We start from the raw sequence: 17,329 nt of genomic DNA on the forward strand, positions 1-17,329 counted from the left end.
CTCATATAATTATGTTGGACAATAAGTATTTTGGCCTTGTTAAATAAAAATGTATGTTTTTCGTTAACGGCACGGAAAGCCAATTCTGACGCTGCTGCCTGAGAAGCAAGAACTGAGGACGTGTGCTGATTTACGGACAATGAGCGTAAATCGTGTGGATCCTTCGTAAGACGAGTCACAATCACTGCAAGAAATGTTGTATACTAAGTCATTTATTTGTGTTGTGAAAGAGGAAAATACTGAGTAGCTGTTCAGTATAGCGTGTAATTTCTGTATTGGTCTGGCCACAATCTTAAATTCGGTATCTTTTAAGAATCTGTTAGGCCAGAAATAAAGGCCAGAAATGTATGGGACAGAAATAAAGTATTTTTTAATGTTTCTATTATTGGTTGGTGTAGTTTTTTATATGCTATCCTTAGCTTGTACCCCAATTCGGTTTTTTATTATTATTATTAGCCATATGGTGCATGGAAGCCTGAGGCATTTGCTGCACCAGCCAAAAAAAAAAAATTTGAGTTGGGGGGGGGGGAGAAAGAAGTAGAAGGGAATCACCAAGAAAGAGAAGAATGTATGAAGAAGAAAACGGGTGATAGCTGTTATAATGTAGAAGCATACTGATGTTTGTTGGTTTATGATAAATGTTAAATTGGATTTTATTTGCGTCCCAAGTGAGCATTAAATTTAGAAAATTTAATAGCTTAGTATCCGTATTTTCGCTTTCCATTGTAAAAATGAGTCTAGGATGAATATTATACTTCGTATAATTAAATGAATGTAAAATGTCTTGAATAGTTCTGGTTATTACTGATAATGCGGCTATCAATAATAACCAGAATAATAATAACATAGTCTAAATACCTCTCATAGTATGTGATATGAGGTAGAAAAGGTGTCAAACGCTCTATCTTTGAAAGATAGACCTCTCATATTAAGCCCCTTAGACTGAATCTCATTGACAAACCAAAAATTTATATACTTTGTCTCGAAAGGTGATATAATTGACTTCAACTAAAAGTTTAATTAAATGAAAAATTTCTTTAATACCGACCTTCATATAATTAATCGGTATAGAGTTATTATTTAACATATCCCAAAGAATATCTAATGTGTATTCAACATTTACATTTGTATATAAGGAAGTAACATCCAGTGAGAATAAATTATTATCATCACCGAATCTACAGTCCTTAAGCATTATTAAATAATGCATCATAGTGTTTTTTTATCCCAAATTGTATTGCATGGCAAGGGTTTTATAATACTATAAACATGTGTGGCTAAGGATGAAAATGCTGAGTTTCTATAAGGAACAGTAGACCGAATAGGAAATCTGTTCTTATGCAGTTTTAACTTTTTTTTTTTTTTTTTATGTAAACCCCAAACACAAAAGGTATTAGAACCTATAGTACTTAGTACCTTGCATGAGTTGGAGGTTGAGAAGACAAAAGAAGATATTTGTTGACATTTGACTTGAATTTCTGTAGACTGTAATTTTCAGGAAATAAGCATGAAGGAAGGTTGTTCCAGAAAACGGTAGTTGAATGAATAAACCAGGAAGATGAAAAGTTGGTTCTCTGAGTTTGAAATTGGATAGTAAATAGATGTTGGTGGGTGGCAGCACGTGTTCATACTGTTTTGAAAGAGAGAATGGGAATTATAGAAGCCAATTCAGAAGAACAGTTCCCATGGAAGTATCTGTAGAAAAGGTATGCAGCAGAAACAGTATGTCTATGTGAGAGAGAGTGAAGAGACTCTGTTAGAGATGAGTCATTAATTAACTTAACTACTCTCTTCTGAATGGAATCTAAAAGCCTGAGAGAGGTTTTGGGGGCACTTCCCCAGATGTGGGAACATCTGGGGGCACTAATATACAACAAGGTTATTAATATAGAAGAGCAAAAAAGAGTGGGGAAAAGAACTGAACCCTGGGGGACACCAGCATTAGTGGTCAAGTTAGAAGACAGAGAGCCATCTACCATCAGTGAGTGGTCAGAGAGAAAACTAACTGGATAACCAATTACAAAAAACAGTTGATAAACCATAAGATGGAAGCTTGTTTAGAAGACCTTTATGCCAAACACGATCGAAAGCCTTTGAAATGTCAAGAGCAACGGCTTGTGTTTCACCAAACTTTTCCGAATTTGTCCATAAATGGGTAACATAAGGCAGAATATCACCAGTGGATTGATACTGATGGAATCCATACTGGTGATCGTTGATCAGACGGAAGGTTTTTAGGTAGGTTGAGTTGGCTGTTAATTGATTTTTCCATTACTTTAGAAAGAATAGAAGTGATTGCAATGGGACGATAATTGGATGGGAGCTATTTGTCGCTCCCATCCAATTATCGGATTCCTTTTTAGGAACTGTCTGGGTATGAGCAAATGTCCAAGCAGAAGGAAAAATACGTTTGGAATAAGAAAGTGAAACAAGACGACACAAAACAGGAGTAAGTTCAGGGGCATAGGTTTTGAGAACAAGTGGAGAAATACCATGAGGACCTGGAGCTTTCTTAGCATCAAGATTCGACAAAATCCTTCTGACATCCTTTTGACAGAAGACCAGAGGAGGCATTGAATGGAGTGTACTGTGAATGGCTTGATGTGATTTACCAAGATCATCGATACGTGAGTTGGAAGAAAAATAGGATGCTAGCAGTTCAGCTTTATCCTTGGCTGAAGTGACAATGGAAACATCTGGTTTTGACAGAGGTGAGAGCAGACATGGGTAAAAGTTGTGGCCAGATTTCCATTAACTTAGCATATATTCTTTTCTTTTCTTTTCAACCTTAGGATCAATGTTAAGGTCATATACAATGTTTACATGTGAAATTATTATGCTTCCTAATATGGTAACAGAAAGCTCTATATATTATAAAAAGATCTAATTTCATGTGCCCTGCTAATACCTGCAGGGCATTTGTTGACACTGTTCTGCAAATCCTCTGAATTGCCAACAGCATTGTTCTTTGCACAGAATTTAACTTGGCTTTAAACTTAATCTTATTCTCACAAGTTATCAACAGTGATGATACATAAGTCACTATTGGCAGAAAAACTGCCATGTAATAAAGATTTAAAACTGATCTATGTAACCACCATTCTGATCTAGAAATCCGTATTACTGCTTCTCTAAACACTTAATTTTATTCATAAAATAATGCAAATGTGGAACAAAAGTTAACCTAGGATCTAATAAAACACCTAGATACTTAGTTTGGGTAACAAATTTAATTTGCTTACAGTTTAAGAAAATTTTTGGTGGTCGATTGATATCAAGGTGATCTTTAACTAACATCATAACTGTTTTCCTTCTGAAACCATTAATTTATTTACAATAGCCCATGATGTTAGATGCTGAAGAACCATTTCAGCCTTTTCTTCAATATCCTTCTTGAGTTAGCAGGCACACAGATAAGCAGATCATCCGCAAATACTATTTTATGGCAAACTGTTCATCTCAATTTAAGCCATTGGTTCAGAACCAAATTCCAGAATAGGGGACCCAACACAGACCTAGACCACCTACCTAAACATCATTGCTGATCAGGTACACCCTTTCATGGCAACGGTCTTTCCCTCTGGTGGTGCCATCTTTCAGAAGGATAATGCATCATGTCACACCGCCCAGATTGTTCGAGACTGATTCGAGGAACATGGGGAAGACTTCCAGGTATTGCACTGGCCTCCAAATTTCCCAGACATCAATCCCATTGAGCATCTGTGGTTTGGGTTGGAACAGCAACTCCGATCTGCATCATGTCAATCACGGACCTTACTGAAGTTAAAAGTATCTGCTGGGTATGTGTTGGTACCAGATACCACAAGACACATTTAGAAATCTTGTAGCATCCATGGCTTGCTGGGTACGAGCTGTTTTGGCTCCACGTGGAGAACCAACATCATATTAGGTAGGTGGTCATAATGTTTTATTCATCAGTGTATATAATAAAATGAATTAAGTTAATGTATCTAAGATATAATTAAGCAGAATTGCAATAAAATAAGTCTAACCAATGGTCATTTATATTTTAGTAAGTAACTTTTTTTGTAAATATTTAACTTTGTCCTGTTCTATTCATAATTTGATATCAAGTAAAAATATTTACATATTAAATTAACATTAAATTTATATAACATAATGGAATTAATGGTGAGTTGCATCCATACAATTTCATTTGTGCGATCATTGGATATAATGAGGTTTGTTTGACATTTCCATTATCTGCTCGAAAGTTGGCTCTTGAAATACAAATTATGAAATTATTATTCTTTATTACAGCTTTTCTAAAATGAAATTGAGTAAAGAAAACTGAATAAATAATAGACATTTGATAATTTAAAAAATTAGAAAATTTTCAGTGATATTGAATATTGAAATACTGAATTGAAATTCCACATCAGTAATACTTTTTGCACATATTTTTACTTCCTCCCAAACTGTTATACTTTATAAAAGTGTTCATTCCATAAATTTTAATTTATTGGAGGGTATAGCCATTTTTTACATATTCATAAACCCTTTTATATAAGCAATATAGTTCATTTAAAGTTACTTTATTTTAGTAATTACAGATCTGTTAGTTTGACTTCTGTTCCAGGGAAAATAATGGAGTTACTGTTTAAAGAAGTAATATAGGAGCATCTAGTTAGAGATGCAGTTATACTGCAGTTGCAGCATGGATTTCCGCACGGTCTTTCCTCAATTAAAATTTATGCCCACTCAAGTTCGTGATCTGAGCAAGAGGAACAGTTCCTTGAATAGGTTGAGCCTGCTCAACCTATTCAAGGCCTTATAAGCCTCAATAAAGATCACCTTGCAGGTTCCTAGTCTCCAGATGTTGCATTTGAGGAACTTAGCCTTTCTTGATAAGAGGACCTCTTCATTCCCCCACCAATCTCGTCGCCCTTCTCTGTACTTGCTCATGCAACTGTACATCCTACCTAAAATGAGGCCTTCAGACCTGTACGCAATACTCAAGTTGGCCTGACCATTGCCTTATACAAAGGCAAAATCACCTCCTTTTCCCTACTAGCAAAATTTCTGTATATCATTGACAATAACCCATGACCTGTTCTGGCAGCCTCTCTGCACAGCTCAGAAAACTTCATATCTGACTGCACAATTACTCCCAGGTCCTTTTCATTTTCTACCACCCTAAGTGTAGTACCACACGGTTGGTACGTTTCTCTAGGGTTTTATTCTTCCCATATGCGGTACTTTGCATTTGTAAATGTTAAACTTCAGTTTCCACTTCTCAGCCCATCGGCCCAACTTTTCTAGATCCTGGTGCAGTAGCACACTGCCATTACTGTTGTTAACAATCCTGCCAACCTTAGCATCATCTGCAAACGTGGATATTTAGCCTGACATAGCTTCATCAATATCATTGATAAATATAGAAAACAGCAGTGGGCCAAACTGAACCCTTGGGAGACTCCACTAATAACATTAGTCCATGAAGAGCAGCATCCATTAATTACCACTCTGTCTTCTCCCACTCATTCACCCTTTTAATCATTGTAGCAACTTGCCTTTAATGCCATACTGCTACAATTTGTACAGTAGACTTCTGTGCACAAGAGTATTAAAAGCTTTTTTTTGAAATCCAAGTATATGATATCAAAATTATTTTTTGCATACAGTTGCTTTATAGTAGTAGTAGTGGCATGTGATGCAAGAAAGCAAGTGTATAAGCTTATGCAGCATCAGCCAAAAAAAAATAAATAAATAAAAAAATCACGCCATTCCCTCCAATGCCTGTCCAGTTCCTCCTTAAATTTATTTAACCTATCAATTTCCACGACAACAGATGGAAGTTTGTTCCAGCAATTAACCACCCGCTGGCTAAAGGCAAATTTCCGCACATCTATTCTACATCTGTCTTTTCTTAATTTGAATTTATGCCCCCTTAGGTTTGTAATCTGAACATGTGGAAGGATCCCATCAGAATTCAGCGTGTTCAACCCATTTCAAGGCCTTATACTTATCAATCAGATCCCTGCACAGGTGCCAAGTCTCCAGCCACTGCAATTTGCAGAACTTAAGCCTCTCTTGGTAAGAGGATCCCTTCGTTCCCCTCACCACTCTTGTTGCCCTTCTCTGTACACGCTCAAGCAAATCTACATCCTTTCTAAAATGAGGCCTAGAGACCTGTACGCAGTACTCAAGGTGTGGCCTGACCATTGCCTTATAAAGAAGGACAATTACCTCCTTTTCCCTGCTAGCAAAATTCCTGTATATCATTGACAAAATCCCATGACCTTCCCTGGCAATCTGTCTGCATTGCTCAGAAAACTTCATATCTGATTGCACAATTACTCCCAGGTCTTTTTCATTTTCTACCACCTTAAGTGTAGTACCACACAGTTGGTACGTTTCTCCGGGATTACTTCTACCCATATGCAGTACTTTGCATTTGTCAAGGTTAAACTTCAGTTGCCACTTCTTAGCCCATCTGCCCAAATTATCTCGATCCTGTTTCAGTAGCATAGCACACTGTCATTAATAACCCTGCCAACCTTTGTATTATCTGCAAACTACGACACTAAGCCTGATATACCTTCATCAATATCATTGATAAATATACAAAACAGTGGACCCAACACCAAACCCTGTGGGACTCCACTAATAACATTAGTCCACGAAGAGCAGCACCCATTGATTACCACCCTCTGTCTTCTCCCACTCAACCATCCTTTTATCCATTGTAGCAACTTACCTTTAATACCATTCTGCTGCAATTTGTACAATAGTCTTCCATGCACAACAGTGTCAAAAGCATTCATGAAATCCAAATATATGATATCAAAATTATTTTTTGCATCCAGTTCCTTTGTAACCATATCATTAGCATAACCATTAGTAGAGGCAGATGATGCAAGAAAGCAAGCTTATGCAGCATCAGCCAAAAAAAAAAAAAAATTCTCACCCATTTCACCCCTCCGTTCGTTCGAAATATCTATCCAGCTGAGCCTTAAATTTCTTTAGGCTATCAACTTCTACAACAAGGGATGGAAGTCTGTTCCACCAACCAGCTACCCACTGGCTAAACTCAAATTTCCTCACATCTGTCTTTCCTGAATCTGAATTTATGCCCTCTCATATGATTATTCTGAGCAAGAGGAAGAATCTCATCGGCATTGAACATGCTCAAACCATTCAAGGTCACCTCGCCGGTGCCTAGTCTCCAGATGCTGTAATTTGCAAAACTTGATGCTTTCTTCATAAGAGCAACCCTTTTTTTCCATTCACTAATCTTGTTGCCCTTCTCTGTACTTGTTCCAGCAGCTCTATATCCTTCTTGACATGTGGCCTCCAGACCTGTATACAGTACTCAATGTGTGGCCTGACATTGCCTTATAGAAGGGAATAATCACCTCCCTATCCCTGCTAGAAAAATTCCTGTATAACATTGACAAGATGCCATGAGTTACTCTTGCAGCCCGTCTGCACTGCTCATATCTGCCTGCACAATTACCCCCAGGTCCTTTTCATTCTCTTCCACTGTCAATGTAGTATCACATAGTTGATACATTGCTCTGGGGTTGCCGTTTCCCATATGTAGTACTTTACATTTGTCAGTGTCAATCATAATATCCTATCAAATTTGTCAGACAAGACTTTCCCTTAACAAACCCATGCTGTGTCTGAATTATTGCTGCAGTCTTGTCTAGATGATCGTGCAATGCATCTTTAAACAGTGACTCCATTATTTTACCTGGAACAGAAGTTAAACTGACTAGTCTATAATTACTCCTCTCACCCTTCGATCCCACTTTGTGAATTGGGAATACATTTGCACATCTCCAGTCGGTGGGGTCCTCACCTGAGTCCAAGGATGCTCTCATAATTATGGCTAAGGGTTTGCTTAGTTGCTTTGCTGCCTCCTTTAATATAACTGTATAGATCCCATCCACCTCAGGTGCCTTTCTTATGTTTAACTTCAATTTCTCCTCCACTTTTTTCTCAGTTTGTAACCACATCATAGTATCCGATCAAATTTGTCAGAAAAGAATTTTCCTTAACAAACCCATGCTGTGTCTGAATTATTACTGCTGTCTTGTCTAGATGTTCTTGCAATGCTTCTTTAACCAGTTGCTTCATTATTTTCCCTGGAACAGAAATGAAACTAATAGGTCTTTAATTACTTATGTCACCCTTTGATCCTCATTTGTCAATTGGAGGTACATTTGCGCATCTCCAGTTCCAGGGGATTTCCCCTGAGTCCAAGGATGCTCTCATAATTATGGCTAAGGGTTTGCTTACTTCCTCATTACTATGGTTAACCACCTGCCAATCTTGTATTATCTTCAAACTTAGACATTAAGCCTGATATGCCTTTATCAATAATAAATAAAGAAAAGAGCAATGGGCTTAGCACTGAATATTGGTGGACTCTGCTAATAACATTAGTTCAAGAAGAGCAGCACCCCTTGCTAAACACTTTCTTCTCCCATTCAGCCATCTCATATCCATTGCAGCATCTTTCTGTTAATGCTGCATTGTTATGTTCCAATTTGTACAGCATGGTTTTAAGTGCAAAAGTATCAAAAGCTTTTTTGCAATGCCAGTATACAATGTCAAAATTATTTTTTGCATCCAGTTGATTTGTTATTGTCATAATACCCAATCAGATATGTGAAAAGATTTCCTCTTAACAAATCCGTGTTGTGACTGCTTTACAACTGTATTACTTCTGTGGCCATTGACTATATAAATTTCTCCGGGACAGAAGTGACCTAATGTGTCTGTAATTATTCATGCATTCCTTTGATCACCTTTATGAAATGGGGATACATTTGTATATCGCCAATCATGGCTAATGGTTTTATTTTCTCTTTTGCTGCCTTGATAGATCCTGTGTGTTGTGTTGTGTTTTATGTAGGATGGCTCAACTCTGCTGTGGTACACTGAGATGATATATAACTCTGTAAAAATGGTCAGAAATGAGTTTAGTGTTATGTTTGTGCAATTTGTGTGTTGTTTATTTGTTTCTTTGCTACTGGGATCTACGAACACCAGATGGACTGCTTTTCAGTATTTGTCTATGCAACAAGGAGGCAGATTACAACTATAGATGTCCAACCAATAATATAGGATCCGATAATAATTATATAAGATGAAATACATCCCATACTCATATTTGGTCTCTTGCCTACCTATGGTCAAGGGGTATGATATAAGTATGAGCACCGGCATACCTGTACCCCCTCAGCAGCCCATGCCTGAGTCTTTAGCAATCCTGCCCCAAACACCTAGTAAAAGAATTGAAATGATAATGAAAAATAAAAATAAAAAGTTTAAAAAATTATCTTGAAAAGATTAAAAATAAAAATAATATAATTCTAAAAATAATTTTATCCATAAAAAAAGTTATACCCAGAAACTCAGAAGGAACATTTTTCTTTTTGTTATTTTGTTGCTGAGACCTTTAAAGGCTAGTTTCAGGTCTAGAGGTAAAACCCCAGTCATTGTTGAGACTGTCCAGCAGGATCAAACTATGGCAAGTAACATGAATCTCTACATCTTATGGAGTTTGGATTGTAATTTCTTTTGTTGGCCGCCTATGTAACAATGCTTGTAATAACTGATATTTGCTTGTAATGCTTGTAATAACTTAATAATCTTGTAATAACTGAGAGTAAAGTGGAGGAGAAATTGTTGAAGGTAAACACAAGAAAGGCACCTGGGGTGAATGGGATCTATCCAGTTATATTAAACGAGGCAGCAAAGGAAGTAAGCAAACAATTAGCCATAATTATGAGAGCTTCTTTGGATTCAGGGGAGGTACCCATAGACTAGAGATGTGCAAATGTGACCCCAATTCACAAAGGAGGATCAAAGGCTGACACAAGTAATTATAAACCTGTGAGTTTAACTTCTGTTCCAGGAAAATTAATGGAGGCACTGGTTAAAGAAGCACTACAGGATCATCTAGACAAGACTTCAGTTATAGCTCGGACACAGCATGGTTTTGTTAAAGGGAAGTCTTGCCTGACCAATTTGATTGGATACTATGATGCAGTCACAAAAGAATTGGATGCAGGGAATAACTTTGATATTATATACTTGGATCTTAGAAAGGCTTTTGATACTGTTGCACATGGAAGATTGCTGCACAAATTGGAGCAGTGTGGCATTGGAGGCAAATTGCTGCTATGGATAAAGGGGAGAAGATAGTAGTAATCAATGGACACTGCTCATCGTGGACTGATGTTATTAGTGGAGTCCCTCAGGGTTCAGTGTTGGGTCCATTATTGTTTTCTGTATTTATAAATAATATTGATGATGGTATATCAAGCTTAATGTCCAAGTTTGCAGACAATACAAAGGTTGGCAGGGTTGTTAAGGACACTACTGACGCTATGCTGCTGCAACAGGATCTGGAAAGGTTGAGCAGATGGGCTGAGAGGTGGAAATGAAGTTTAACATTGACAAATGTAAAGTACTACTTATGGGAAACAGCAACCCCAGAGCAATGTATTAACTCTGTGGTACTACACTGACAGTGGTAGAGAATGTAAAGGACCTGGGTGTAATTGTGTAGGCAGATAAGAGGTTCTTTGAGCAGTGCAGACGGGCTGCAAGAGTAGCTCACGGGATCTTATCAATGATATACAGGAATTTTCGAGCAGGGATAAGGAGGTGATTATTCCCTTGTATTATAAGGCAATGGTCAGGCCACACCTAGAGTACTGTATACAGGTCTGAAGACCTCATTTCAAGAATGATGTAGAGCTGCTGGAACGAGTACAGAGAAGTGCGACAAGATTAGTGAATGGAACAAAGGATTGCTCTTAAGAAGAAAGGTTTAAGTTTTGCAAATTACAGTATCTGGAGACTAGGCACCGGCGAGGTGATCTGATAGAGGTGTATAAAGACTTGAATGGTTTGAGCATGCTCAATGCTGATGGGATTCTTCCTCTTGCTCAGAATAATCACCTGAGAGGGCATAAATTCAAATTGAGGAAAGACAGATGTAGGAGAGATGTGCGAAAATTTACCTTTAGCGAGCAGGTAGTTGGTTGGTTGGCGGAACAGACTTCCATCCCTTGTTGTGGAAGTTGATAGCCTAAATAAATTTAAGGCTCAGCTGGACAGGTATTTTGAACGAACGGAGGGGTGAAGTGGAAGTTTTTTTTTTTTTGGCTGATGCTGCATAAGCTTGCTTTCTTGCATCATATGCCTCTGCTAATGCTAATGCTGCTGCACTGTATATGGCCATAGCTCTACAAGTACAGCATTACAGTAAATGTGTAGCGTAAGGGTAGGCAACCTTTATAAATGGCGGGCCAAATAAAATGTCTGTGAGGTACATGTGGGCCAAATTTTTTTTTAGCTTTCCACGATTTTTAGGATTATTAAAATGGTGTTTAATGAAAAAAATTGGCATAAAGAGTTGTATGTAATTTTTTGCAATATTTATACATGCATGACATATAATTAATTTTATTAATAAGAAAAACAAAATACAAATTCAAGACAAAATTACAAAAATACAATTATTGTAACAAAATGCAGATATGGTTCCAGTAACAAAAATTTTAATGTTTTATAATATTTAATGGGAGATCTGATAATGATAAACAGTATCAAATCTCTCATTAAATATTTTCAGTATTTTCTAAATTTACGTCAGAAATTCGACTAATTTAAAAAAAATAATAATAATATATATATATATATATATTTTTTTTTTTTTTTTTTACAACTGCAGGCCGGATTACACAAGTTGGTCCACAGGCCAGAGGTTGCCCACACCTGCTGTTGAGTTTTACTCTTCAGCCCCCATTCCTTGAAATTCCCCCTGCATTGAAATTCTTATTAACATCCCAGTGAATCTTTTAACCTAGTCATCAATATGATTGATGCAACAAGTAAAGCTTTGTATTATCAGTAATAAGGCCAAGATACTTAGTTTTTGTCACCATTGAAACGTGTGAGCCATTGATTTTAATTTTTGATGGTCTTGTATAATTTAATTTATTCTTGAAAACAATCATATTGATTTTGGTAGGTGAAATTTTTAGTATATGATTACAATTCCATTTATACAGATTGTTGAGATCTATTTCTGCCTGATGTTCTAGTATAGAACTCACCAAAGATGGCGATTGTGAGGTTCTCTGCGTAGGCTATGGTATGAATATTCCCAAAGTGATGATGCACAGCCAACTGCCTAGCACAGTGTTAAAAAGAGTACCCCCAAAGGTACTCTTGAGTAACCACTTGGGAAATAATCTGATGCTTCAAGACCACAAGAACCTTTCTGTTCTGGAAATAACTACAGACCAGATGATAAAGCCGGAGAGAAAAGCCTGCGATCCTAAGTTTATCGAGGGCACTCTCCCACCAGGGAGAAACATGCACCCTTGAAATCGAGAAAGATAGCTAGCTTGTACTTACAGTTTGATGCCTTGATGTATGCTACTAAATTGGCTATTGCACCTTCACAAGAATGTCCAAGCCTCAATCCTACTCCACTTCTTCCTTAGTAAAGACAAATTATTTATTTGAAATAAATTTGTTACTCTTATTTCAATGAGATGCTCCAGGGATAATTTTTAACAGGGCTGTTTTCCGGATATTAGTAGTTTTTCAATTAACCTTTTGTTAAATAATAATGTAAGAATCTGTGGTTTTAATTTTGGAATTTTATTGTAAAAGTAGTCCAGTCCAAGAAATTTTTTAATATTAATTTTAGAGACAGCCTGTTTTAATTTATCCAAAGTAAAAGATGCAGTTATTTCCTCAGGAAAGTATGTAGCATTTGTGAGATGGATAGCAACATAAGCAGCGGCATATGATGCAAGAAAGAAAACTTATACAGCTTCAGCCAAGAAAAAAAAAAAAAAAAAAACCTTCCCATTTCACCCATCCATTTTGCCCCAAAAGTTTATCCACTTCTTCCTTGGATTTATTTAAGCTATCAACTTCCACAGTGCAGATCGAAGTTTGTTCCAGCAATCAACTACCCACTGGCTAATGGAAAATTTCCACACATCTATTCAACAACTCTTTTTCCTCAGTTTCATTTTATGCCCCCTCAGGTTTGTAATCTGAGCAAGAGGAAGAAGCTCATCAGCATTCAGCGTGCTCAATCCATTCAAAGTCTTATGCACGTCAATCAGATTACCTCAAAGGTGCCTATTCTCCAGACACTGCAATTTGCAGAACTTAAGCCTTTCTTTGTAAGAACACCGCTTTGTTCTCCTCACCAGTCTTGTTGCCCTTCTCTGCACTTTTTATAGCAACTCTACATCCTTCCTAAAATGCAGCCTCAAGGTGTGACCTGACCATGTGGGCCATGGTCAGGGTCATTGCCATGTGATAAGGCCAAGGCCATGTGATAAACAAGGGGTTAATCACCTTATCCCTGCTAGCACAATTCCTGTATATCATTGACATGACACCATGACCTGCTCCTGCAGCTTGTCTGCACTGCTTCCCATTTCACCCATCCATTTGCTCCAAAAGTTTGTCCACTTCTTCCTTGAATTTATTTAAGCTATCAACTTTCACAAAAGATGGAAGTATGTTCCAACAATCAGCTAACTGCTGGCTAAAAGCAAATTCCCGCACATCTATTCTGCAACTGTCATTCTTCAATTTGAGTTTATGCCCCCTCAGGTCTGATCAAGAGGTAGTATCCCATCAGCATTGAGCCTGCTCAAACCATTCAAGGCCTTATACACCTGAATCAGATCACCACACAGTCTGATTCAGGTGCCTAGTCTCCAGATGCTGCAATTTGCAGAACTTAAGCCTTTCTTCATAACAGCACCCCCCTCTGTTCCCCTCACCAGTCTTGTTGCCCTTCTCTGTACTTATTCTAGCAATTCTACCTCCTTCCTAAAATGAGGCGTCTAGACCTATATGCAGTACTCAAGGTGTGGCCTGAGTACTGCATATAGTAGGAGGTGATTATCCCTTATATAAAGGGATAATCACCTCCTTATCTCTGCTAGCACACTTCCTGTAAATCATTAACAAGATCCCCATGGTAACATCTTTAAGTTAATGTCACATTAATATACTGCAATTAATACCACCTAGTGAATCTTTTATCTGCAGACTAAATGCACAAAGAGTTGTTGCTGTAATCAGATCTAGAGTATTGCTTTATTTTTTTGCATGTCTCACATGCTGTTGTAGAAAATAATAATCCAAGAAATCCACAAAAGCTTTGCTACTGTGTGAGTGACTAACCCCTAGGGCCTAGTAAATATCATACAACTTTACATGGTTTGATCCACTTTGATTTCTTTGGTTTGATTGAAAGTTTTAAGAGAAGAAAGATAATTCACAAAATCTGCCAATTTTTGGTTGAATGTTGATTTGTACTTGAAGATGGTCATCATGTGAGTGGATTAGCTTGATTATCTTGATATCATCAGCCACAAAGATGAAGTTAAGTCTGTTTTTGTTGAATGGGACCGGGACAGTCATGAACAGAGCTGTTGAGAGGATGCCTCCTTGTGGGACACGTGTAAATGCTCCTTGTTTTGGTAGAATTTTGTGTTCTCAGGATAATAGTTCTGTTCTTATGAATTACTTGGAGCAGCCAGAGAAGATTGTTATGAATTTTTATGTAAAATTCCAAAAGCTTCATTTATACAGCTTTTTTAATATGATCAATTTTGGCCTCTAGATCAACGTATGGGATAACTGCCTCCGATTTCTCTTCAGGCACTCCCAAGACCTTCAGTGTGGGTGCATTCAGTTAACCTCCCTTGAATGGCATAGTGAATTCTCTATGGAGGTTGTCTTGTAGAATCTAGGTTACTGCTATGGAGAGCATTACTTTTCCCCAATAGCTACAGGAGGCATGAACCATAGATTGTTCTAAAATCTGTGAGTTGATTTTTGATCCTTTGGAAGTGGATGAATGAAGTAATAGTGTGAAGGCGGGTGGAAAGAAGTGGTCCTCAGCCATGCAGTTGTCAATGTGAAGGAGAGTGTTGATGATAAATGGGCTCAGTGCTTTCAACAGAAATTGTGAAACCTTGTCTTTCTCACTAGTGGGAGAGTGTTCCTAGCCTTGATAGCTGATCTTTGGTTATCTTGATTGTGTCAAGAGCCTGATGGGTAGAGAAATGGTGTTGGTGTGCTGGAAGAATTGAATTGTTGATTGGAGGAGCTACAAATGTGATCCAACCATGCATCCAGATCCAGATGATTATTTACATCAGAAATCTGCAAGTGATGAAAATTCTTTCTTTTTCCAGCATTACTCAATTGTGCTGATTAATAGCCACAGGTTTAAGACAATTGAACATTGCTCTGGCACATGAGAAAGCTATTCTAGCTGTGATCTCTCCCAAAGCCTTCTATATTTGGAAGAGGTTTTGCTTCATGGAGAAAGCTTCATCTAGAGTTGTGACCACTGACTCTTTGAAATTGTGGTGGGCTCCACATTTTCAATGTGGCATAGTTGGGCAGTGGGTGAAAAGGTCAATTTCCACTGAAAGTTATACCTACACATTGATTTTCAGGGAATTGCTGTGGCTGCCCATGTGCATCATTGAGTTGACAGGTACTTTGATGTTGTTGGTTCGACTGGAGTTAATCTTCTTGTTGGTTTGTAGAACTGTTCATTGGGAGTTATGTTGAAGAAAATTGGCTCATTGTGTGAGGGAAAGAGTTGAGCTGTAGCATGTTGCAGGTCAGATGAAGTTGTTGCATAAACTTGGCTCATATAGTTGTTTCCTCTTGATGCTGTATTTTTAATGACCCTCAGATCCATACAATGGAAAAAAGGTGGTTGAGGATATTGCAGACACTTGGGAGAAATTTAAATTCTCTGCAAATAATATGCAAGCGGTTAAGAAACCAGTTGGAGATGGCATCAGTGGTGTCCTGCTTTGGGATGGGAGGGATGTAGATGGAGACACAGGCAAGATGCTGAGAGCCAATATTGCAAGTGTCTAATATGGCTTCAAATTGTTCAGTTACAATTAAGGTTGGATTTATCACAGTAAACCTTGAGCTGTTGAAGTGGATGCAATTCATCCACCACTGTCACTCCTGGGAGGCTGAGAAAAGATGGTATCTGGCAGAAAATGCATAAGGCAAAACTTCCTGGTTGGGCCATATTTCACGTTTCACCAAGGACAGTGAGATCAAATGATTCAGAGAGTACAACTTGTTCCACCATATTAGGTTTTTTGCTTAAGGGCTAAATATTCTGGAGGCCCCATGTGTACTAATAATATTAAGCATAGCAAATAGATTAGTCATTTCACAGGTAAGGCAACATATATGAGATGTGAGAAAAACTGAGTTAGAACAAAATTTTTCCCAGGCAGGATAACAGGAAGACTATATGATGACAATGGTGTCAATTAATCTGGAAAGGTTGGGACAGAATAAAATAAATGTGTATATCACCCAGTTGATATACGCTCGTGTCAATGTTGAGCCAGTTTGATGTGACACAAGCACTGGAAAAACAAAACTGAGAGTAGGAGTGCATTATAGGCCAAATGACTGTGATCAGTATAAGAAACAAATAGAGTAGGCAAGTAAATCAAAATGCCTTATAATGGTACTTTTAACTTTCCAGACATTAACTGGACTCCGTTGGTTAGTCACTCACATTGCAGCAAGATTTTTTTGTAGATTTATTGTGTGACTAATTTCTACATCAGCATGTTAAAAATGGAAAGAGAAAAAGCAATACTCTTGATTTCATTATGAACAGTGACAGCTGATGCATTAGAAATATGCTGATAATAGATCCAGGAAGTGGGCAGTGCTTGTGGCATATTGATGTGTGATCTACTTAACAATATAACTACTATCAAGGGTAAAGGGAAGTGATTTTCTTTGCAAAGTTGATTACAGTGGTTCTAGTCAGTTATCAAATTTCCTTCAGTGGGACCAACTGATGATGTTACCAACTGCAAATTCTAAATGGGGGTATTCAAGGAAATAATCACAGAAATTACTAAACGTTTCATACCAACTAAGATATTGTTCAAGGTTTAGACCTAAATGGATGTCAGATGAACTGATGAGACTAGTGGCAGAGAAGACAAATGTGTGGGATGATCATAAATTGGCAGGGGACACAGAAACTTAGAATAAGTACAAACTATTTTGTAATCAAGTCAATAAAGACTTGATTACAAAATCAAGTTGTTGACATCGTAGTTGCTTCCGTAAAGGCGACTACGATGGACTGAGACAGTATTTAAATTCTATACAGTGGGACCAACTGATGATGTTACCAACAGCAAATTCAAAATGGGAAGCATTCAAAGAACTTATCTTGGAAGCTACTAGGCTTTACATACCAACTAAGAAATATTGTTCAAGGTTTAGG

At 37.6% G+C, this 17,329-nt stretch overlaps 1 protein-coding gene across 1 annotated transcript in view; it reads left to right on the forward strand.

Annotated features, from left to right (window-relative positions):
- LOC150078991 (multiple PDZ domain protein-like) overlaps positions 1-17,329 on the forward strand; it is a 798,800-nt gene that overhangs the window by 516,756 nt on the left and 264,715 nt on the right. The window lies entirely within an intron of this gene.

The sequence above is a fragment of the Mastigoproctus giganteus genome, chromosome 10, assembly GCF_048544385.1.
Source record: "Mastigoproctus giganteus isolate SK-2022 chromosome 10, ASM4854438v1, whole genome shotgun sequence".
Lineage (NCBI taxonomy): Eukaryota > Metazoa > Arthropoda > Arachnida > Uropygi > Thelyphonidae > Mastigoproctus > Mastigoproctus giganteus.